At 47.9% G+C, this 25,173-nt stretch overlaps 1 long non-coding RNA gene across 1 annotated transcript; it reads left to right on the top strand.

Annotated features, from left to right (window-relative positions):
* The first annotated feature begins 4,076 nt into the window (after positions 1–4,076).
* LOC122457843 lies at positions 4,077–14,647 on the top strand. Its single transcript, XR_006277516.1, has 3 exons — positions 4,077–4,087; positions 13,309–13,322; positions 14,516–14,647. It is a non-coding gene; the product is annotated as an uncharacterized LOC122457843 (long non-coding RNA).
* Positions 14,648–25,173: the final 10,526 nt, after the last annotated feature.

Below are 25,173 nucleotides of genomic sequence, written 5' to 3' on the forward strand. Positions count from 1 at the left end.
GGCTCACAAACTATTTAAAGGGATACCCCCATTCCTATTCACTACCAAATAAGCATTTCAAACCTCCAACCTGGCTTCATCCTGGACATTGGCCAAAACTTTTCAAATCTGAGTGCCTAAAGTTAGATATTTGATTTCATATTTAGGCACTTATCTAACAAGCCTGATTTTCAAAGGTGCAAAGCATTGCTTGCTCCTTAGCTCTGAAATTCTGGTCAGTTTAGTTAGATGCTTAAATCGGGATTTAGGTGCCTAACTTTGAAAATGTTGGCCCTGTTCCTTATAAATACGAAGGGCTAGATTTAATGTGGAATATTCTATAGTATATCCTATAGTGTATCCTATTACCATGTAAGTAGACCCTTATTCCTGAAGTCAACAATGACTACTCATAGAGAAAAGATGGCAGAATCCGGCTCCACATAAATAACCACATAAAACAGGAAGTAGCAATAACCTTCACTTTTGTGTTTCACTTTTGTAATTCTCAGTCTCCCATACCTCCAATTATTTATTGTCAGGCTTTGCTATATGCTCTATCTCGTTTAAGGCCAGATGCTGCTCTGTTACGTAGGCATAACTCTGGAATTACACCACTGATATAAGTGAAGCTGCTCTGGATTTACACTGATGTGAGATCAGAATGTGGTCTTACAGTTAGGAAGGTTTTCCTGAGATTTAATCTTAATCTCCTGTGCTGTAGTTTGAACCCATTGCCCCTTGTCCTGCCCTTTGTGGCAAGAGAGAACAACTTTTCTCCATCTTTTTTATGGCAGCCTTTCAGGTATTTGAAGACCACTATCATGTCCCCACTTAATCTCCTCTTTTCCAAATGAAACATACCCAGTACCTTCAGCCTTTGCCCATACGGCTGCATTCCATCCCTTTGAGCATCTTTGTTGCTCGCCTCTCAATCCTTTCCAATTTCTCTACATCCTTTTTATACATTGGTGACCAAAATTGGACACAGTTCTCCAGCTGAGGCCTAACCACCTGCCGAGAAGAGCAATACTATCACCTCCTGTGATTTACATGTTATGCCTTTGTTAATGCAACCTAAAATTGCAATTGCTTTTTTTGCAACAGCATCGCATTTCTGACTCATATTGAGGTTTTGATGCACCACAACTCCCAGATCCTTCTCAGCAGTGCTGCTACCAAGCCAGTTATCCCCCATTCTGTATTTGTGCATTTGGTTTTTCTTCCCGAAGTGGAGCATCTTACATTTGTCTTTATTGAATTTCATTTTGTTGTCGATAACCCAGATCTCCAATTTATCAAGATCCCTTTGAATTTTAGCGCTGTCCTCCAAAGTGTTGGCAACCCCCCCAGCTTTGTGTTATCTGCAAATCTGATCAGTCTGCTCTCTAGACCTATATCCAAGTCATTAGTAGAGATGTTAAATAACACCAGACCCAGAACAGATCCCTGTGGAACCCTACTTGAGACCTCCCTCCAATCCTGCATCAGTCCCTCTTAGTTTGCAGTTGTTTAACCAGATATGTATCCACTTAATGGTAGTTCCACCGAGCCCACATTTCTCCAGCTTACTTGCTACATGTTAATCATGACAGGACAAATCCAGACGTCCTTCCTCAGGACTTTTGCTATTCAATTCTAAGCAGACTTTCTCATCAGAAAAAGAAAAGGAGTACTTGTGGCACCTTAGAGACTAACAAATTTATTAGAGCATAAGCTTTTGTGAGCTACAGCTCACTTCATTGGATGCTCATGAAAGCTTATGCTCTAATAAATTTGTTAGTCTCTAAGGTGCCACAAGTACTCCTTTTCTTTTTGCGAATACAGACTAACACGGCTGCTACTCTGAAACCTGTCATCAGAAAAAGATTTTCAAGATGAAAAGGGTCATGCGGGTGCAAAATGCAAAACCCACCTCTAATGCCGTCAGTGCTTTCTGAAACATAGGCTATTTATATGTCATGTATGCTAAGTGCATGGGATGAGAGCCACCTGCCTATCTAAAATGTTCTATCCCCAGGCTGATACCCTTGCACATGATCTGGTCATGTAACAAATATAAATGCTTTGGGGACTTCATTGGTGAATTTATAGACAAGCTCCTAGAGACATAAAAGTCAGGCCCTTCTTTCTTGGCAACACGCTAGTAAATTTCACGTATATAAATAAAAGCAACTTGAGAACATTTAAGTCTGTCAAGGAAATGGAGGAGGAACAGGTGGGTGGGTTCTGACCCATCATACGCGTCAGCACTAAAACTGTAAACACACTGCTGTATGTGATGTTCTTTGCCCGGATAAACAGAAGAGGTCTTTGAGGAACTTTGATCACCAGGATGAGATTTGCCTTCTTCAGAGTGCTGAGGAGCAATGCGAGTAACCCAATGCTGAATACAAATGCAAGTGTTCTGTATTTGCTGTCTGCACAAAGTCAGGGAAAACTGCGAATATTTGGATTTTCTGGATTAGAAGTTTGAGTACTGACAGCCGTCCAGGTAGCTGATCTTTGAGCTCATGCTTCAGTCCCACTTCAGATGGATTACCTGAGAGTTCTGCTGCTGCATTTTATATAACACGGGTTGTTCTTTGTATTCTCACAAATGCAGTTCAACTGATTTGGTTCAGTTACCATTTATTTCCATTATGAAGGAGAAAGCTAAAACCTAGTGTCACAGTTTCAGGGTAATAGCATCCACCTCTCAGTGGTCCACTCCAGGAAATCCCGGTCAGGGCTCATCCAGCCATCACCTGTCTCTGGCAAGGGACCCTTGTTCCACTCCCTTCTGACCAGAGACTTTAAGGCCATACAGCTCCGTGTCTTGTACTGTGATATCCCCAGCAAGCCAGTCTGCCCAACGGCCAGCACCTGTACTTTGCTCTCTCCCCAAGGGCTAGGAACAGCAATTATGAGTCACCACACAGCTCTTTCTAAGCAAGCACATTCTAAACCTAACCCTAATAAAAACAATAAACAGATTTAAACACAGACTAAGCATACCAGGAGTCACCATCAGTCTTACAGTGCCCTGGTAAAGTCTTTCCAGCCCTTCTGCAAGACTTGGGCCCCCCTTGGACAGAAGGACCTGTCTGTTTGCTGGGCAGAAAGAAGGCCCTGAGTTAGTTCAAGCTCATACTTTTATACCAAACCCCTTTCTCCTAGTCTCCAGAAAACGCAGCTTGAACCAGTCTATGCAAACCACCCCAGGGCTGGAGTTTCTCAGGAGTCATTTACAGTCTCAGGGGTAGCCACCCCCGACTGTTTTTAGCTCCTGTAGAAGTTGTGGTTACCTTCCTCCATGGAGGAGAACACAATCGGACATCAACCCAATCTTCAGTTTAATACAGAGAGATGGCGTGGTGTTGCAATATCTGTCGCACCTAGTTCCATGTGACTGTCTCCAGTATTGGCGGAATGCTTTGTGGGTCCCACTCGCTGCAGGGGATCTGTGTGTGATACATTCAGGGGTTCTGTAATACTTCTGTTTATTCCAAGACATGCTCTTTGCTTGTTATAGTTCTACTCAGTGGCATTGCTGAAAGTTTAAATAAAAGGAAATTGAATACAAAGGAGCTGATATTCGCTATAATGTAAACCTACAAGAGCAAGGACATTTGCCGGTAGGCCTCCAGTGTCCTCAATACTCATTGGCATGGTTTGGCTTATTTCACCTACCGTACAGAGAAGCTTGAGGGTAGAATGATTTACTCTTTTACAGGCCCCCATGGCAGTTCTCGGCACTTCCCTGAAAAGAAGAGCCCTTGCCCTGAAGAGCTCAACAGCTAACCGGCGGATTTGACAGACAAGTAAGGACACAGGTTACCCTGTTGTAATGACGCGGTTGCTCAGTTCAGGCACTTGTTGGAGAGCATGTGTATTTTTAGTATGTGTAGAGATGCTAGAAAAGTGCCAGGGCCAGATTAGCAGTAGGTCAAACATGGAGGTTTAATCCCCCCTGAAATTGACTAGGTGATCTAAGGGATGAATTTGGCCTTGTAGTTCTTATCCAGCCTGTAACAGGGTGGCCTCAAACCTGGCGTCAGGCCCTGCATGGGCTTCAGTTTCCACACTCACACGTCAGCCAGCAGCCAGCTCACCTGCCAGTGCCTCAGTGACGCCTCCACCTGTCACGACTTCATTGCCTTTCCCAAGGGAGGCGTTTATTGTTCAGTCACAAGCACAGTTCAACGTCGATCAAAGCCATGTCTAAGCCAGAACGTTTTACCACTGCCAGCATTACAATATCACGAGAGCATGTGCACACTTGGCTGCCTTCGCTGGTGGCACATTTGCATTGGTGGGGGGGGGGGGTTGAAACACCAGTAGTGATCCTGGGAACCTAACCCTTTGCTTCCCTAGCTCATAAAACTGCAGTGGGAACCTGGACAGCTGCAAGGAGAGATTTAACTGTCATCCGAGCAGGTTCAGGATGACTGTTGTGTAGCATTGGTAGATAGATGGTAAGAATGTTAACCAGACTGGATCTCACCGAGGCAAATATCCCGATCATTGTCCCTGCACGGTGTGTTTTACCTAATATCCGTAAAGCAAAGAGGAAAACCATTGCTGGCAGGGTGGGGGAAGTGGAAAGGCCGTCTGCTGACTTTCAACAGCCGCGAGTCAAGGACCCATTGAGGCCCTGGACAGCTGAAGGTGGCCTTGTGCTTTGACCGTGCACCATCCTCAGGCAGTGTGCTGCTTTGTGTTAATTTGTATCCCTTTATGATTAATTGGCTGGTAGTTGGCTGGCATCTGAATTGTCGATTGACAGTTAACGTACTGGGTACATCTGGAGAAGAGAAGCTGGTTTTGGAGATTGCGTGACTGTCTTGCAAGACCAAATAAATACATCTCTATTGGCACAAACCACCACTTGACCGAGCAGTTGTAAATGATAAAAATACTCCTCTCGATCACTGCAGACCATTTGAAAAGACTGTGTGAGCCGCCGAGCTGCCCTGCATCAGTCCCAGGTCAGTGTAGGGATATTCATAGCAGTGCTCCTTGCTCCTAGTGTGGTGTGCTATGCTGGTGTCATGGGAGGGGATGGGCCTGGGCCCAGAAACAGAATTGTCCATGCTGTTTGCAACAGCTGCTGGGGCCTAGGGGAGTTTTGTAGCATCTGCATTTGCCATCTCAGGAGTTCCACAATGTCTTGGCGGATGTCCCTGGGCACCCTCTTGTCCCTCTGCTGACCCTCCCAGTCTTTCTGCCTTTCCTCCAGAATATGTCTTCTCCAGTACCTTGTTTCATGGCCCCCCTGACTCAGAGCTCCAGAGGAGACCGGAGAACATGCCCTTCCTTGTCCTTTTCTTCTTCCTCCTGCTCAAGGTCATTTTTTCAGCAGGTGCAGATGGGGTACCCTTGTTGAGGCCACTACTAACAACAGGGCAAACAGACATTGTTAGAGTTAAAGAGTTGGCAGACAGGAAAAGAGAGAGAGAAATCTCCCTAAAAGGCTCCCATAAAGATCTTAATAAAACTATGAACAGCATCAGACTAGCTTCAGAACGGTTGGCTTTAGGACAGGTCAGCAGTTCCCAGCATGGTGAGTGCATAGGGGGCACTTTTCAAAACCTGTCGCCCTGAGGAGGTGGGGGTAGTTGGCCAGGCATCCCAGCTAATAACTGGAGGGACAGCACAGTAAATATTACCAAACTTATTACAGGCAGTGGTGATTCTGGCCGATATACTACTCCTGGGGGTGCCATATGCTGCCGCACTCCTAGCGGTGGTGGAACTCATTGCAGGGCGATGTGGGAAAGTTGCCTACTGGGGTGGAAGAAACAAAGCAGCCCTGCTGAGAAACGTTCAGGCAAATCTCAAAGAATGCCTGCTTACATACTTCATTGAAATGGTGCCAGATGACTAATGGGAGATCCGTGGCAAGATCAACGCCGTACTCCAGAAAAGAAGGGAGGTTACCACGGCCTAGCCCTACAGGCCACTTCAGAGCCAAGTGCCCTGAGTCAGCAACAAACCCCCTCTACTTCCTTGTACTCCTGATTTCAAGCACAGCCATGCAAGGAATTTCTTTTGGACTTGAACCAACATACTGCATGTTTTGACACTTGCAGTATGTGTTTGCTGTGTACTTTTAGCCGTAAACCAATCAGATGGTCTGAATGAACAGCTACTGGACTGCTTGCAGGAATTATTTTTAATTTCCTGTGTATTTTCCTTGAATGCTCAGTGTGGTTCTCTTTCTCCTTGCGATGCATCGATTTAAGTGGCTAGGAATTCTCTTTGCTCACCCTGGCTGAAGCATGCAGTTGGAAATGTTGATGCATTGCTTGCAATATTTGCTCTCCTGTTTTGCCTATGAATGGCAGTGCATGTTCTAAGAAACCAGCTATGCAAATGATGATTCCAAACTTTGTTCCCTGGCCACATGCGTTCAGCACCCGTTTTGAGAGGGGGAGGATCTTCAAGATGTCCTGTGAACATAGTGTGAAAAAAGCCATGAATTAAACACCCAAATTCAGCTCCTTTCCCCTTCTGTAATGGGTTCCTCCTCTGGGCTCATCTGGGCCAGGTTCAGCTCTCCAGGGGGCCTGCAGCCATCGTGCCCCCTCCTTGATGAGCTCTTCATTGCTGGGCACTTCTGGGGTTCCTTCCTCTGGGTCTCACAAGGGGTCCCCACCTAGTAAGACATCCAGCTCCGCATAGAAGCGGCAGCTTCCCAGCTTTTCTGTTGGCCTCCTTTGCCTTTCGGAAGGCCTGCCACAGCTCCTTCCCCTTTGCCTGGCATTGGTGCTCATATGGCCATACCCCTGCTGCTGCATCCCCTCTCTGCACACATCTGAACAGACAAATTTGGAGACAGGCCAGTCCTTGCTTGCAGACAGCCCCCTGGCCTGGGACAAATGCTCACCAGCAGGCACACACCACACAACAAAAACACTAATCCAGGAGCCTATCCTTGCAACAAAGCCCGTTGTCAACTGTGTCCACATATCTATTCAGGGGACAGTGTCATAGGACCTAATCACACCAGCCACAATATCGGAGGCTCGTTCACCTGCACATCTACCAGTGTGATATATGCCATCATATGCCAGCAATGCCCCTCTGCCATGTACATTGGCCAAACCGGACAGTCTCTGCGTAAAAGAGTGAATGGACACAGATCAGGCGTCAAGAATTATGGCATTCGGAGACCAGTCAGAGAGCACTTGGATCTCCCTGGTCTCTTGATTGCAGACCTGAAGGTCGCAATACGCAACAGGAAAGCTTCAAGGGTGGACTCCCAACGGGAGACTGCTGCATTGGAATTGATTTGCAGACTGGACACCATTAAATTGGGCTTGAATAGAGACTGGGAGTGGATGGGTCATTACACAAAGTAAAAGTATTTCCCCATGCTAATTTTTCCCCCGTTACTGTTACTCACACCTTCTTGTCAACTATTGGAAATGGGCTGTCCTGATTATCACTACAAAAGGTTTTTTTTTCTCTTGCTGATAATAGCTCACCTTACATGATCACTCTTGTTATAGTGGGTATGGCAACACCTTTTTCTTCCATGTTCTCTGTGTACATATATATCTTCCTACTGTATTTTCCACTGCATGCATCCGATGAAGTGGGTTTTAGCCCACGAAAGCTTATGCTCAAATAAATTTGTTAGTCTCTAAGGTGCCACAAGTCCTCCTCATTCTTTTTGCTGATACAGACTAACACGGCTGCCACTCTGAGATCTTTGTTTCTGGGTTCTTCGGCAGCTAGGCTTGTGCTTCCCCTTCTCCCCAAAGACTGAGGAGATCCAGGACTTCTTTCCCGGACCAGGCAGCACCACAAGGTTTAGCCAGAGCGTTGCATGGAGCCAGCCCTGCGTGTTTGCCAAGGTGGGCTGGCAAGAAGACAAACATTTAAAAAATACCTGGGGACTTTAAAATGAGCTTGGGCTTCTTCTCCTGTGGCCTCTGGCCTGCAGAGTTCAGAACTGTGGCCAGAGTGGTCTTGGTTGCAAGGACAGGGGCATTGTGGGACTGTTGCTGGAGGACTCTTTTTACCGGTATGGGTAATGCGGCATCCAGACAGATGTTCCACCGTAGACCAGTGCCGACTGAGGGTGTGTGGCCTTCAGGGAGGAGCTCCCTGGCAGAAGGTCAGGGCTTCCCTGACAGGACTCAAAACTGAGGGGGCGCACATCAAAAATGTGCCAAAATAAAACAGGTTTTACCAGTCAACCTTTGCAGTGTAGACCAGGCATCTGCTGTTCCCTACGTAGCACATATGCTCAGCGAGGTCCTCTCCGCAGCTCATGTGGCAAGCCCACTTTCCCTGACCCAGAGTCTCCTACCTCCCACCGTCCATCTAGCTCTAACATTGGCTGCTTGTTGGTCTTGTATCCACCACCTCGGAGACAGCTGGCTAGTGCCAGGCGAGGGTGGGGAGCTAAATCCAGCTCCCATAAAGGGCCGTCCCCCTCTGTGACACAGACCTCATGCCGATAACACCCCCATTGGAGTCAATGAACCAAATTACTCCATCAACACCCGGAACGAAGTCGGCACATGGAGCATCGCTTAAGCGAGACCTGAGGAGGCATGTGAGTTTCATGACATAAGTGTTGGTTACAGAATCGCTTCTCTGAAGTGCCAGGAGTAGGATCCTCTATGGTTTAAACTACAAACCAAGTGCAACGGGTAGGATAGAAGAAAAGGGGAAATGCCAGAGGGAGACGAAAGTAAAGCAAGACTTCCTGGGAACCAGGCTGGCCCCACCGATCGTTGTGTCCCTGTTTTGTTAAGCAGATGGAAGAGTTTGTCTAGTTTCCACCCGGTTGGCTGCTGAAATGCTATTTTCTATCTTCTTACAGCAGCACCTCAGTGGATTAGGATAGACAGCTCTCTGCTGTGGGTACCCACTGTTATAATGGTGTCAGTGTCACATGCTGCCTTGTTTCATTGGCTAGCGCTAATAGCTGGCTGCAGCGAGGATAAAAGCTTACTATTTAGTGACAGTGAATGGAGCTCCTCCCCTGCTGTAGCGATAGGGGCTTGTTCTTTTGGTGCAGAAGGTCTCCAATTCAGGCGCCCTGCTGACCCTTACGCCTGTATGGATGCAGACCTATGTTCAGTGTGTAAATCCCCAGCTACACTACAGCTATTACTGTGTTTCTGCACCTTCCCCAGCAGTCTTGTGTCCCTGTGGGTTGTAATGGTGCCCATCATCATGGCCCCTGAGCATAGGGTGACCAGACAGCAAATGTGAAAAATCGGAACGGGGGTAATAGGAGCCTATATAAGAAAAAGACCCATAAATCGGGACTGTCCCTATAAAATTGGGACATCTGGTCACCCTACCTGAACACCTCCCTAGCACAGCAGGGTCCGTAGTGAACTCAATTGAATCTCCTGCTCTTTTCCCCTCCCTGCTTCTAGGAAGCTCTGCTTGGGATAATTCTGGGGGTGAGAGGTGGGAGGGGAGCAGGAACAGCATTATTCTGTTGTAATATGGACTGGTCTTGCCTGTGTAGACAGGACACCACCCTCTGAAAGGAGCTGCTCTGTAATCCCAGTAAAGACTCTGGAAGCAGGCCCAGGGCACAGCTCCTTAACATTGTCCCATCCACACAGGCAAGTCCAAATCCTGTTACACCATGGCTGGGGCATTCGTCAGTATCAGCTTGGAGCCATGACCTCCTGTGCTGTGTAGTGTAGACAGGGTGTGTGAGCTGCGGAGAGAGAGAGGTTGAGCCACCGCCCTCCATCAGCATCACAGAGCTTCTCTGTCTGCTGAGAAATGGGGCAGACCCACCCCAAAATGGGGGTTATTCTTCCATACGCCTCGCCAAGCCAGTAACAAGAGTCAACGTCTCTCTCACCCCACGGATCAACAAGAAGTCAGACATGCAGTCTCCTTAGGCATTCCAGCCCTTGTGTCCCCACCCGCAGACTAGACTTCACCATGAGTGGTTATTTAAAACCAATTTCATCAAACAAAAGGTTCTTCTAATCCCAAGAGATCAGCCATGGAGCCAGGTCAATCTTTACATCAGATTTTACTCAATGATCACGCTGTTGCCAATCCATTAATATTTAATATCTAAAGGGTTATTAATAAGAGAAACAATAGAGGAGAGAATCAAAATCATTGGTTCTCAATCTTTTGTACTGGTAAAAAAAGAAAAGGAGTACTTTTGGCACCTTAGAGACTAACAAATTTATTTGAGCATAAGCTTTCGTGAGCTACAGCTCACTTCATCAGCTGTAGCTCATGAAAGCTTATGCTCAAATAAATTTGTTAGTCTCTAAGGTGCCACAAGTACTCCTTTTCTTTTTTGCGAATACAGACTAACACAGCTGCTACTCTGAAACCTTTTGTACTGGTGACCCCTTTCACATAGCTAGCCTCTGAGTGCGAACCCCCCTTATAAATTAAAAACACTTGTTTATATATTTAACACCATTAAAAATGCTGAAGGCAAAGCAGGGTTTGGGGTGGAGGCTGACAGCTCGCGACCCCCTATGTAATAACCTCGTAATCCCCTGGTTAAAATGGTCAAGGAAAACAAATACATACACTCATTGCAAAATTCTTGGATCAAGTTTGTAGCAGTGATGGAATGAACTGCTGGCTTGTAATGTCTCTGGTAACTTCCAAAAGACTGGAAAGTCCTCAGTCCATTAGTTGTAATGCTCCTGTTAGTGCAAGTCCTTAGTCCAGAGATCACAGCAGGAAAGAGGCAAAATGGAGATGCTTCCATGGTTTTTTATACCTTCTCCCATGTGGAGGGAACTTCACTGTCCCAAACAAAGCTCCCAGCACCGTTTGTGGAAAAGTCCAGGCGCAAGAGTCCAGAGTCACATGAGCTAGACACATGCCCTTGCATGCTTCGGTGAGTCATAGGAGCAGCTACTATCCATATTCTGGCTAAAACATCCACAGGAAGGCTCGGGAAGGAATACGTTTCATGTGTTTGTTAATGGGCCATCAACTTGAATGGTCCATTCACAATGTGCTGGCTAGACCGGATGCAAACTACCTTGTGTTTTGAAATACAGGTATATAGTCAATATTCATAACTTTAGATACAAATGATCTCATGCATAAAAACCGGATAATCATATTTAATAGGTTTTAACTTTTCCATGGATGCCTTACATGACGTACCTTATATAAGATCTGTTGCAATTATATAACAGTGGTAGCAACAATAACATCGAGGGTCATATTTTAATCATACAACATCACCAAAGCTCTAGCACTTGCATTTCTTTCTGGGGGAAATTCACCCCTCTGGAGAGGGCCAGCACAAAGCCTAGGCAACCAGTAAATCCCCAGCTGAAGGGCAGCATAGGCCCTGTGCTCGCTGGCAGTGGAGGGGGAATTTCACCTTCTGTGCATCAGGAAAGGTGCCGATGTGGCTGTTTCCAACTGGATCCATTTTTGATTCAACCCTGCGTTCCTTGTGTGTACGAAACTGCCAGGGCCGCAGCGGGTGTGGGACGGGCAGCAAATACAGGAGCAGAGCCTTCCACAGTAAAAACAGATGCAAATCTCTCTGCAAATGAGGAAACTTACAGTGCAGCTTTATTCTCTTTCAACGAGTCCAGATCTAAATCGCTCCACTTCTGGCACCCCAGCCTCAAGGGGAGAGCTGGAAATCCAGCCAGGCTCCTGCTTTTGCCACGAACTCCCACAGCTATCAGAACTTCTCCAACGTCACAGTGGTGTCCGCGCAAATGGGACTCTAGTTCACTCTCTGACTGCTGCAGGAGTTCCGCGGGGCAAGAGGGAGTAAATGCTGGTTTGTGTGAGGGGTAGGGAGTCTCGCAGGAAGCAGAGATGTGGAGTCAGATGGGGCCAGTTCTAAAGCTCCTTTTCTGACCATACCTGCACTTGAGATTCTGTGCAATCACTAGTGTCTTTCCAAAGCGAAATTCCTTTGTGGTTCGGTGTGTCAGTGATTGGCTAAATCCAAAGAGCTTCCAATACAGCAAGAGGGCTGCTTGTTAACAGACCCGTCTCCTCCTCTGTAGCTAACACCTTCTTTTTGTGCCACCGCCTGGCCTCCTCTCTCCTCTCCTGTGTCTAAGGTCCATGGCCCAGCTTTTGAAAAATAAGATCAAGTGGTTCCGGTCTCAGAGCAGCAACGTGATATAAGGTGCTCCAATTATCATAATAAAATAACGACTGTCGTTCCATTTATAAACTCCCCTGCCTGAGGGAAGAGCTCGACATGCTGGGAATCTTCATCTAAAATATATTGTCAGAAAGTAAACTGGCAACTCCCCTCTAAAACAAGTATCCAACCTGTGGCCCACAGGACAGATCCTGCCTCCCTGGGGTCCTTGTGTGGCCGATCCAGATAGTGTAGAATCTCAGCTTTCATCTTAACAACAAGTGTTTAAAAACGTTCGTAGCCCTCAAGGCTGCGAAACAACCTCTCAAAGGTTAACAGATACTGTGTTGTCTTCCCGAGCCCTGGTTCACGTAGCTGCGTTGCTCAGGGATGGGAAACACCCCCGCCCCCGAGTGCTGTACTATGCCAGCCTCACCCGCCGTGTTATGTTGATGGAAGAATGCTTTTGTTGACCTAGCTACTATTGGTCAGGGAGGTGGTGTTCCTACAGCAACAGAAAAACCCCTTCAGTCTGTGTACACTTGGTCTACACTGCAGGGTTTTGCTGGTGTAGCTATGGCACCATAGGGCATGTCTCCACTGCTGCAGTTACAGTGGCACAATGTAGATGCTTCTTACATCAGCAGAAGGGGTTGTCCCTTCGCTATAGTTTATCCTCTTCTCTGGGAGGCGGCAGCTAGGTTGACAGACGAAGCCTTTTATCAACCTGGCCACAACTACACCAGGGGTTAGGTCAACCTAACTCTGGTGCAGAGGGTGTACAGGTTTTCAACAGCCCTGAGTGACGAAGCTAGGTCAGTCTATGTTTTAGGTGTGTAGCTCAGAGTTTCATGGATTCCAAGCCCAGAAGTGACCATTGTGATCATCTAGTCTGACCTCCTGGCTGTCACAGGCCAGAGACCTGCCCCACAATAATTCCTAGAGCAGAATTTTTAGAAAGACATCCAGCCTTCATTGAAAAATTATCAGTGATGGAGAATCCACCACGGCCCTTGATAAATTATTCCAATGGTTAAATACTCTCACTGTTAAAAACGTATGTCTTATTTCCAGTCTGAATTTGTCTAGTTTCACCTTCCAGCCATTGGACCGTGTAAGACCTTTCTCTGCTAGACTGAAGAGCCTGTTATTAAATATTTGTGGATACTTAGAATCATACAATCACAAGACTGGCAGGGACCTTGAGTGGTCATCTAGTTCAGTCCCTTGCACTCATGGCAGGGCTAAGTATTATCTAGACCATCCCTGACAGGTGTTTGTCTAACCTGCTCTTAAAAATCTCCAGTGACGGAGATTTCGCAACCTTACCAGATATGCCATTACTTTGGGGTATGCTCATTTATTGGGGTTACTCTGCAGGGATCTTTAGCTTAGGTAAAAGAAGCGTTGCTGCAGAGAAAATGGGGGAAGCTAAAAACGCAAAAGAGTAAAGTGCAGAGAGAGAGAGAGAAGCAACCAGCTTAACCATAAAAATTATTTATTGAATAATAGTGATAACTACACGAGGAGGGCTAAACCAACATAACAGTTACGTTATTAAAGGTTAATACCTGAGGTAGAAAGGAAAACAGAGAGAGAGAGAGAAAGAAGGGGATCTCATCCACTCCAGGAAGCTTGAACTGGTCGGGGTTCCCAGGTGATGATGGTAGCTCAGCGTCCTGAGGGCAGGAGACGGGCAGAGACCACAGCATAATCAGTCAGGAGATGGAGTCCCAATGGAACTGATGCATAGTTTGGATCAAAGCATCAGAACCCTTACTTGGGCATAGGTAGGGATTTTTGTAGAGAAAATACAATGGTTCAAGGAAGAACACTAGATTTGTTTATGGGTAAACTGATGACTTAAGGGTTTTCTTTAGGCTAGACAATAGGAGCTGATCATTCTTGGCTATGAGTGGTGTTTTCTTCCAGGAAGCTCACAGTGCAACTGGGCTGCTTCAGTATTTTGGACATCAATCAAGGATTCATTACTAGAATTGGTCTGATAATTGCTGAGCAGGGTGGGTGCAGGCATAGGTTCATTAACATCTGGAGCAGAGATTCCCATGATGCCGTGCTTCCTTGCTTTTCTCATCCCAGAGTTCAGTGCGGTTCTCTGTTCTCCATTCTGTATGCAAATTGAGAAGTCTCCTTGTCCCATCTTTCATGCAGATGAGGCTAGGAGAGTGGCCTCTGTTCTCCATTCTGTATGCTAATAGAGATGTCTTAATCTTGTCACCCTTATCAGGAGGGGTCTAGGTGTGTCTCCCAACGCCCTTCACTGCTGTCTGCACGTTTTTTCTCTGATGGGTTTTGGTTTAAGAAGAGACTGGTGGTGGTGGTGTGTGTGGGGATGTCTTTCATGAGTCAGACAGGCTGGATACTGCGCCCTGGTTCCCCAAAAACACAGAGCTGACTGGTATCACTAGGCAATTTATTCCGGTGCTTAGCCGCCCAGACAGTTAGGAAGTTTATCCTAATGTCCAACCTAAACCACCCTTGCTGCAATTTAAGCCGGTTGCTTCTTGTCCTGGCTTCAGAGGTGAAGAAGAACATTTTTTCTCCCTTCTCCTTGTTACAACTTTTTATGTATTTATAGACTGTGGGCAAGTCACCTTTTAACCTTCTCTTTGTTAAGCTAAATAGATTGAGTTCTTTGAGTCCATCACTATCAAGTTTGTTTTCCCGTCCTTTAATCACTCTCCTGGCTCTTCTCTGATCCCTCTCTAACGTATCTACGTCCATCTTGAATTGTGGGCACCAGAACTGGACACAGGATTCCAGGATTCCGGTCGCACCAGTGCCAATTACAGAGGTAAAATAACCTCTCTGTTCTTACTCGAGATTCCCCTGTTGATGCATCCCGGGATTGCATTAGCTCTTTTGGCCACAGCGTCACAGTGGGAGCTCACATTCAGCGGATTATCCACCACGCAACCCCCAGCCCATAACTATGCTGGGACAGGCCTTGGGGTGAAGGCCTTGGCCCTGCAGACAGACTGAAGCAATGGCTCCATGAGACATGAACGCCTCCCTGCCGCCTTCCCACCCGTTCATCTCACTGGGGTGCTGTATTTGATGCCTAGATACCATGGTGCGAGATACTCTACAAATAGGTCAGATAGAATCCACTGAGGACTCTGTGCCAGAAGGTGCCCAGATACCATGGTGACAGGCAACTAGACAGATTCTCCCTACTCTCAGTATCTGCTGCTAATAGGGGCTGCCAGCCCCCTATTGCTTCTTGGCTCAAGATGGAGGCCACAGCCCAGGGAGTTGACAGGGCCCCGCTAGGAGATGAAGTTGGCATGCAGGCCAGATTCCCGACCCAGCCCTGCCACCGAGCATCTTGAAATCTCCCTCCTCCTGGCCTGATGTCCCCAGGCTGCATGATCCAAATCCTCAGGCAATTAGCCAGCCATGGGCTGACATCCAGCTGAAGGTTAGCTAGCTCCCCAAGCGCGAAGGTGCTCCAGGGAAGGAGGATGAGACGCGCAGGGAAGCTGAGGCTCTGCAGGCCTGTAAACCCTGGTTCCTGCCCATGCTGTGTCTGGGCTGAGGACAGATATTGACTCAGCACTAAGCCAGGGCCAGTCAGTGCACGCAGCCCCTGAATTAGCTGATGTGCGGCCGGGTGCACCCAGCCAGTTCCTCCTCTTGCTGTCTGCCGTGCAGCTGCTGCCCCCGGCTTTCCCCTGGAGCTGCCATTTGCTGCATCTCGCCCTGGCTGGCACCCAGCCCAGCCCCTCGCAGGAGCTGCTGTCACATTAGCTGAGTGGGTTCGGCTGGCACAGTCGGCTTCTCCTGTAGCTGAGTTTCTGCAAGCCTCACTGAATGCCCAGAACCCGCTGCACATCGAACCCTCGCTAGGCGTTTGCTTTGGGGCTCCAGGGTGGCAGCTGGAACAACCGATAATTTGACTCTCGGGAGTAAAGCCCAATTCTGATCAGCCTTTGCCCCCACCGCAGGGACGGTAATGCACAGCACTAAAGATGATGCAATCAATGTGCAGCAGTAACCTACACAGAGATTTTCCTGTTCCTCAGATCTACGTTACGAAGGGACTGCGGTAGGCCAGATGGCACCCGCTGAAGGTTATTTTAGTCAAGTGAACATGCCCTGTTACGTCAGCGTGATGCATCTGTCTCCAGGGGGTGTGTGCGTGTCAGGGTTTGCCTTTGTGTGGCTGCTCTCTGGGTTGGTGAGGGTGTACCAGACGGCGTGTGGCTCTGGATGTGCACATCTCTCTCCTTCCGGTTCCTCCTTTGTTCTGGGCTGGGGAAGGCTGCTTTGTTAGTCAATTTTCTTTCTTTTCTCTTCATTAGGCCTCTCAGCACCACCATTATTTGCACATCCTCCTGCCTGGCTGAATGGAGAGGGCTTGTCGGTAGATCTCACTACCTGCATGTGTGCACACGCGTGGGAGACTTCCCAGGTATCTTCTGGCTACAGAGGAACTCTCTTTGTTGGCGATTTGTTGCTGTTTCTTACAGGGGCGCTGGAACAGGGTGGCTGGGGGCCACGGCCCTCCCACTTTTTACCAGCCATAAGGATGAGTGACGGGCGGAGGGGCGGAGAGAAATGAGTGGGGACGGGGTCTTGGGGGGAAGCGGTGGCAAGAGGGGGGGACTCAGGGGAGGGGGTGAGGTGGGGTGGGGTTTTAGGGGCAGGGTGGAGGTGGGGCCACAGTTCAGGCACCTGTGGCCCCCCCTACTTTTAGGGTGCTTCCGCTGCTCCTGGCTTCTTACGCCCAGGAATAGCGCTGTGAAGGAGTGACAGGTTCATCCGGTTTCAGTGTGGATTCTGCAAAACCCCTCTCTGTCCTCTCCTGAAAAGCAGTTTGGGAATTCCCTTAACTCCTCACGCCTCAGCAAATGGCTGTCGATCTCCTGCTGCCCGCTACAGCAAGACGGGGAGTCCTTTCTGTCTGTGACCTGTGGTGACAGTACCATGCCCCAGTGCCACAAACAGCTTGTGCTACAGCCGGGCTCATGGTGTCGCTGGGGTGGCATGCACCATAACTTTGTATTTCCCCATTTACAGAGGGCTAAGTTTAGCCACTCTCTGCAGGCTGGATGGGCACGGGGCAGCGCTGGGCAAACGGCACTCTGTATTAACAGTGTTTTGGGGCATTGAATTCCTTTGGTTTTTAAAGAAATAATTTTTCAACATCTCCATCAACTGCAGCCCAGCTGTCCCCTCTACAGCCTCAGCGATTCTGCTGGCCATAGAGTGCATTGGCTGCTAGAATCATGTGCCTAAAAATGCGAAGTACTCTGGAAAATCACATCAGGGCCTTGGTTCCTCAAGCTGGGCACCCAAAATTAGGGGACGCCTGACAATTTCAGCTTTGATCTCTGTGTGCCTCAATTCCCCCATCTGTAAAATGGGGATGGTACCACCGTGCCCCACAGGAGTGTTGTGAAGATAGATTCATTACCGGGTGTGAAGTGCTCAGATACTGCGGTGAGGGTGTCACAGAAACACCCCGGAGGAACCGGACAACTGTATTCAGTGCAGGGCTGGATGTATTCAGTGCAGTGTGGTAAATAAGACCAAGACCTAGGCCTACACGTGGAATGAGGACAGAAAGAAATATTGAGCAACTAGCCATTCCTTGACTGAGGCAGGGTCCTGTGGGAAAATAGCATGTGAACCTGTCATTAAAGGTTAGCTCATACTACCTGTGCACAAGGAGGCTGAATGAAGGTTGCCTGGGTAACCTTGTTTCTGGCAGTTCCTAACTTTTGTGTGCTTGACTTTGCAGTCTTAATAATGTTCTTTTAAAGCAGGATTACCCCTTTCCGAGGTGAGCAGCCAGCCAAAGTTTGGTATTTTCTTTGATGGAATCTTGCTTATTTGCAAAGACCGTACCAAGTCCTGCTTCTCTGAATGCAGGAGGACCCAAACCCCAGGGAGAGCTTATCATAGAATCATAGAATATCAGGGTTGGAGGGGACCTCAGGAGTCATCTAGACCAACCCCCTGCTCAAAGCAGGGCCAATCCCCAACTAAATCATCCCAGCCAGGGCTTTGTCAAGCCAGGCCTAAAAACCAAAAAAGGAAGGAGCTTCCACCACCTCCCTAGGTAACGCATTCCAGTGCTTCACCACCCTCCTAGTGAAACAGTTTTCCCTAATATCCAACCTAACCCTCCCCCACTGCAACTTGAGACCATTGCTCCTTGTTCTGTCATCTGCCACCACTGAGAATAGTCTAGATTCATCCTCTTTGGAAACCCCTTTCAGGTAGTTGAAAGCAGCTATCAAATCTCCCCTCCTTCTCTTCCGCAGACTAAATAAACTTCTTTGCTTAGAGCTCCAAGCCTCCAGGTTATCCTGGAACTCCACCTCAAACGCTCTCTCACACACAAACTGTTCCCCCAGTTACAGCTCCAGCCCCTGTCTTTTAAAACCCCAGGATTCAGCTTTGACTCAACGTTTTCTTGTGCCTGTGATTTTGGGTGATAGCCACCTGATTACAATGGCATCTTTACATTTATTCATGAATGGAAGGCAATAGCCACAGCTGACTCATTACAAGGTTTAGCCCAATGTACAACAGTTGTATTTTGGGGTGTAATTTTGTATCCTTTTATCATATCCCCTCTTGTCTCCTTTCCTTTCTTTTTGGTCTCTCTGTAACAGGGTGGTCTGTCCCTGTGGGCCTGGGGCCAGCCCGCCCTGTTTGATTTGCAGACCCATCTGGGAAGAGATCTAGTAATTATCAAAGCCAGCCAGTGGCTCAATGGGGAAGGGGGGCTGGTTGCTGTGTCTGGGCTGGGAAAGAGATACAGTGTGAAAGACCACTGAGCCCCTGCAGCCTGTGTTGAGCTGGGCCCAGAATGACTTTATGTTGTATCACTTTGCGAGTTTTTGTTTGAATTCATAACCTGTGCCCAGAGGGAAGGGCCTGAAAGAGCCTTGGGTGTGGTGTTAATGTGACAAAGTGGGGAATTTTCTTTGTGCCTCGGTTTCCCCTATGTGTTGCATGATTCACCCGTGGTGGGACAAGGGTGTTACATCTCTGCAGAGATGCCAATGCATCCGATGAAGTGAGCTGTAGCTCACGAAAGCTTATGCTCTAATAAATTTGTTAGTCTCTAAGGTGCCACAAGTACTCCTTTTCTTTTTTCTAGAAGATCAGGTGTGACTGCCATCTAGCTGCCTGGACCCAGATAATGGGCGGATAGTTTGTAACTTAGCAACTGATGGCCAGGGGGCCACCTTCTGCAAGAAGCCAGTGGGTTATGACTAGTTGGAGAACAAAGGAAGAGAGGTGGAGGCCAGGTGAACAGTTTTGCCTGGTGGGAAACTCAACAAAGGATAGAGGAGGGGCAGCTGGGCATGACTGAGGTTGGACTGTTGGAAGCAGGACACTCTCCAGTTTGGGATCTTGGGGGGAGACCCTGGGCTCTGGGCTCAGGGTCTGATGAAGATGGACTGAGCTGTAACTTTCTGGGTTCTGTGCTAACAAAGAACTTTCCTGCACTGTGTTCCAGACCATTAATAAACCCTCTGTTCTACAGTGCTGCTGGCTGGGAGTCACTGCTGACTGCGAAGTTGGGGTGCATGACTCCCCTTTGGGGGCATGTGAGGCTTCCCTCAGGTGTCCTATTCAGGTAGATTCATTGCAGGGAGCATGAAACAAGGGGGTGAATGCTCCGAGGTCAGTCTCAGTAGGTGCTGAAGCCAAGGGGGCTTGCCCTAGTGAGAATCCACCCTGCGGCGTGTCACACTGCAGATGGTGCTGCCTGGGTTTGATTCAGAGGTGTCCAGAGCCCCAAGCCTTTGCACCCGTGACAATTAGTCCTTTCTGAGCCGGGCAAACAGGCCAGCAGCACCCCTATCCTCTCTTCCAGGCCACACTCATTCTTGTTGCTCTTCTCTGACCCCCCTCCAGTTCTGCGATAGCCTTTGGGCTGCAGGGACCTGCACCCTGTATCCAGGCGAGGCTGAATGTTTGATTTAGATGCAGACATTATGATGTTCTCTGGGTTATCATCCATCCCCTTCCTTACGCAACCCAGCTTCTTGTTTGCTTTTCTGACTGCAGCTGTGCATTGAGCAAAGGTCTCCATTGAGCAGTCCCAATGCCGCCAGCTCCCTTGCTTGAGTTGATACAGTCTGGGCAGAGCCCTAGAAGCTGTCTGGGTAGGTTAAATGTTTCCGTCCCATGTGCATCACTTTGCATTTATCAACACTGACCTTCATTCACCAGCTGGTGGCCCAGAGACCATCCTAGGTGAATATAATGCAGTCCTGCCTGGTTCTGACTAAGCGAACTCACGGTGTCATTTGCAAGTGTTGCTATCTCACCACTCACCCTCCTTTTCAGATCATAAATATGTTGAACCCAGGACCGAGTACAGAGCCCCACTGTTTATCCTGGGCCAAGGCTAAAACTGACCCTACTCTGCTTCTGTCTTCCAGACAGTTTTTGATCCAAGACAATACTTTGCCTCTCATTCCATGATGACTACTTAGCTTATTTAGTAGCTCTGCTGCAGGACCCAGGGGCACCATTTAGGGAGGGCAGGGGGGGGCTGGAGCCTCCCCCCACCCAGTTTCATACAGGATTTGTGTGAGCTCCTGTCAGTGGAGCTCCAAGGTGGAGTTCTTAACTACAGCACTAAGTTCTGCAGAGGAGAGGTACCCCTGGGGCAGGGAGTCAGTGTTTTGTTTACAAACAGAGGCAGGGTGATTAGGATAGGAAAAAAGAAAAGGAGGACTTGTGGCACCGTAGAGACTAACAAATTTATTTGAGCATAAGCTTTCGTGAGCTACAGCTCACTTCATCGGATGCAGCTCACGAAAGCTTATGCTCAAATAAATTTGTTAGTCTCTAAGGTGCCACAAGTACTCCTTTTCTTTTTGCGAATACAGACTAACACGGCTGCTACTCTGAAACCTAAGATAGGAAAGGGCTGGTGATTAAATTAAGGATCTGGAAGTCCTTAGATGAGCCTGTAAAACTGGAATCTCTGGGGGAGAAGGGGAGGGGTTGTTTTAGAGAGAACACAGGCAGGGACTCAGAAAAAATAAACCAAGGCCTAGTGTTGCAGAATTTCCAGTGGCCCAGGTTGAGAGGTATATTAATTCACAAGATCTATGCTGTCAGCACAGGTGCCCATATGTCAGGCCACTCGGTCTTCACCAGCCTTTGCCTACTCCTTCTTGCCTCTGACCCTTGGTATCCTTGGACTTCCACTTGTTGTTCCACTCCCAGGGTCGCACCAGCATCCTTCTCACCATGGATCTCCTCACTACGATGGCCCACTTGATTTCCCTCCCACTGCTCAGGGAGTGACTTGCCTTTTTCTAGATTGTGTTTTTCAGCTCCATGGGCTGCCAGCCGGAGCAGTCTCAGATCGAGGTTCACAATTCACTTCCTGGTTTTGGCGTGAACTTTGCAAAGTTCTAGGAATGGAATCACTTACCTCCTTGGCCTATTGCCCGCAGACCAACGGGCAGGCAGAATAAGCAATCCAGATCCTCGAGCAATACCTCCATGGCTTTCTCACTTATCGCCAAGCTGACTGGGTGATCCTCCTGCCACATGCAGAGTTTGCATACAACTCCTCCACCCATGCATCTGCTGACACAGCCCATTCTATGCAACCTATGGTTTCCACCCTCAACTTCATTTGGCTGCACCTCCAGACTCCCAAGTCCCTGCCACAGCAGACGTAGTTGCTCACTTTCCCCAAGAGCTTACCAAGCACGTCGAAGCCTCCAAGGAGACACACAAACATCATGGCAACTGAAAATGCCAAGTCCCACCAACGCTAGCTGTAGAAGAGAAGGTCTGGTTATCCTCAGAACACCTAATATCCACCCGTCCTTCAGCTAAATTGGACTATGAATGCCTAGGCCTATTTAAGATTGCGGAACAAATTAACCCTGTAGCATTTAGGCTCCAGTTGCCAGAATCCTTGAAGGTCCACCTCATTTTCCACGTGTCTGAAACCTTATGTGGAGAATCCCTTTCCCAGATGCTGTGCTTCAACACAACCTTCCTTAGTTGTCCAGGACCAAAAGGAATATACGGTCATGGAAATTCTAGACTCTAAGCGAGTTCAAGGCCAACTTTCTTATCTGGTAGACTGGGAGGGCTATGGACTGGAAGAGCAATTGTGGGAGCCGATAGAAAACATCCATGCTCTAGAACTCAGAGGTGCCTTCATTCAGAAATAACCCCTGAAACCATGTTCTGTGGCCCCTCACAGTTGCCCGTGCCGGGAGGATACTGTCAGGGGCCAGCTTGCAGCAGAACCAGTCTCCTGGCACCCAATGAGCACAGCTGGTCCAATAGAAGCTGGACCACCCCGCTGGCTGCAGGAGTCTCCAGGTTGATTCTTAAGTGGCTGCCCAATGCATTCTTAGCCCGCAGCTGCGCTTGCTCCTGCTCCAGCTCCTTCTTGCCCTCTGACTCCCAGCTCAGACCCTCGGCTCCCCCTCCTGACTGCGACTCCAGCTGAGGCTTTGGTCTCTGACTCCAGGCTAGGCTACAAGCCTTGACTTCGCTCCTGAACCTGCCCATCTGGATTCAGATCTAACTGGTAGGCCAGACTCTTGCTCCAACTACTAGGCCAGACAGCTAACAACTCGGTCACTGACACCCAGGGATCTTGAAAGGTGTGTTGTGTGTGGTGTTGATCATTGTAGCAGTGGAGATATGTCTGCAGGTTTTGCATCTGTTGTTCTGGCAGGGTCTGGTGCCGTTTTGAGTTGGTGGGTCCTGGTCTGTGGGGAGCTTGCTTCTGATGAGTTTGGCAAAGTTGTGGGGTTGTTTGAAGGCCAGAGGAGAGGGTTCAGGAAAGATTTCTTTCAGGATGGGGGCCCCATCAAGCATGGGTTGTAATTGTTTGATGATACCCCATAGGGGTTCCAGTGTGGGGTGGTAGGTAACAACTCGGGGTGTGCAGTCAGAGGCCTCCTCCCAACTGTTCCTGTATTGAAGCCGATTCTCTTCAGACATTTGGGGGGCCTGATCCATGATATAATTGTAAAAAGAACAGGAGGACTTGTGGCACTTTAGAGACTAACAAATTTATTTGAGCGTAAGCTTTCATGGGCTACAGTTCACTTCATTGGATGCATAGAATGGAACATATAGTAAGCAGATATATATATACATACAGATAAGTTGGAAGTTACATACAACCTTTGAGAGACTAATTAGTTAAGATGAGCTATTATCAGCAGGAGAAAAAAAACTTTTGTAGTTACTGCATTTGGCATAGGCTGTTTTGGTTACTATGAAAGCACTCAGCACAAAGGAAGGAGATTTTCTCTCCAAATCAAAATAAATGTGAAAGTAAAATATGAAAAACGGTGGCCCCAAGCACACAGGACGACCCTTGTACTGTGGCACTCCAGTGTGGCTCGGCAGAGGGGCAAAAGTCCACTCCCTGGACTGCAGCTGCAGGAGCTGGGCCAGAGCTGATAGTTACCTTGTTTCACTTTGTTGGTGCTCTCACTGCCTGGTTACCGTGCACTAATGCCGTCATGTTTGGGTTTCCAAAGCCGGTCTTCTTTAAAAGAAAAAGAGGGGACCAGCCAGTTAGTAATTTATTTTACAAAACGGAACTCCTGGGTCTACATAGCTTGATTGGGCCTCTTTAAAGCACAGGCCTGACAGGGGCCTGAGCAAATGGATCCGCAGAAAACATCAATCAGGGATTAAAGCAGGGAGCTGGTGACTCAGATTTTCTCTTTCAGAAAAGCCAGGTACAATCCACCGGCCAAAACCTCCATAATTACGTCAGTGCAGAGTTGCTCAGGTGTAACTAGGAGCAGACTGCATCCGATGAAGTGAGCTGTAGCTCACGAAAGCTTATGCTTTAATAAATTTGTTAGTCTCTAAGGTGCCACAAGTACTCCTTTTCTTTTTGCGAATACAGACTAACACGGCTGCTACTCTGAAACCTGTCATAGGAGCAGACTGTGACCTGGCATCTTTACAAACCAATGGGAGCCGGCCCGTGAACTCAGCACAGCAAATGCCGCCAACTAAGAGCTTGCAAGGATGTGATGTGACTCCCAAGCTCTAGGAACAGCCCCCTGAAGTCTATGGGATTCCCTCCAAGGGCTTTGGATTTGCTGTTGACCGAGAGGTGACTAGTGCCCTCTGGTGGTGGACAGTAGGGATGAACCAAAGGTTTTTAGATGAAAAAACAGTTGTGTGTTTTTTCCTGTAGTTACAATTAACGTTTCCCTGCTGCGTACAGGCAAACAACAAAATCCCAAACAGGTTCCCTGAAGAGCACCAGTCAGATTTTCTGTCTCTCTGGGCTGGAAGGAAGAAAATACTTCACAGTCTCTGGACAGGCGACTAGGGAGAAAAAGAAAAAAACCCAAACAAAACCCATTCGACATCATGGCTTTGGAGCGGTCGTGAATTTTCAAGAATGAGCATAATGTCAGTCTCACCCCTGCCAAGGAGTTACCAACACAAAGTTCAGTACAAGCCCAAGTCTCCCTGCTCATGTCTTGAGGAGAGACAGGAGCTGCTGTCTACAGTAATGACTGCTCAAACTTATGTTCCTTTACAAATCAGTTTCATCTAGGAGCGATGACACACACTAAAATACCTTAATCACAATTGTATCATTATTGCATGGAAAGAATTAAGCTTCTTTCCCTGCATTTGTAGATTTTAAAGTATTTGGATTTCTTTCAAGTGAAACTTCCATTCTGAATTTCCGTGGTGTGTAATGCTTGCTTTGGGATAATTCCAACATTCCTGTTGTCAAGGTTCCTTCCCCACTCTGAACTCTCGGGTACAGGTGCGGGGACCTGCATGAAAACCTCCTAAGCTTACTTTTACCAGCTTAGGTTAAAACTTCCCCAAGGTACAAACTATTTTACCTTTTGCCCTTGGACTTTCGCTGCCACCACCAAATGTCTAACACTGGTTACTGGGAACGAGTCCGTTTGGAAACGTCTTTCCCCCCGAAATCCTCCCAAACGTTACACCCCCCCTTTCCTGAGGAAGGTTTGATAAAAATCCTCACCAATTTGCATAGGTGACCACAGACCCAAACCCTTGGATTTTAAGAACAATGAAAAAGCATTCCATTTCTTAAAAGAAGAATTTTAACAGAAGAAAAAGTAAAAAGA

Source organism: Dermochelys coriacea, chromosome 1 (genome assembly GCF_009764565.3).
Source record: "Dermochelys coriacea isolate rDerCor1 chromosome 1, rDerCor1.pri.v4, whole genome shotgun sequence".
NCBI lineage: Eukaryota > Metazoa > Chordata > Testudines > Dermochelyidae > Dermochelys > Dermochelys coriacea.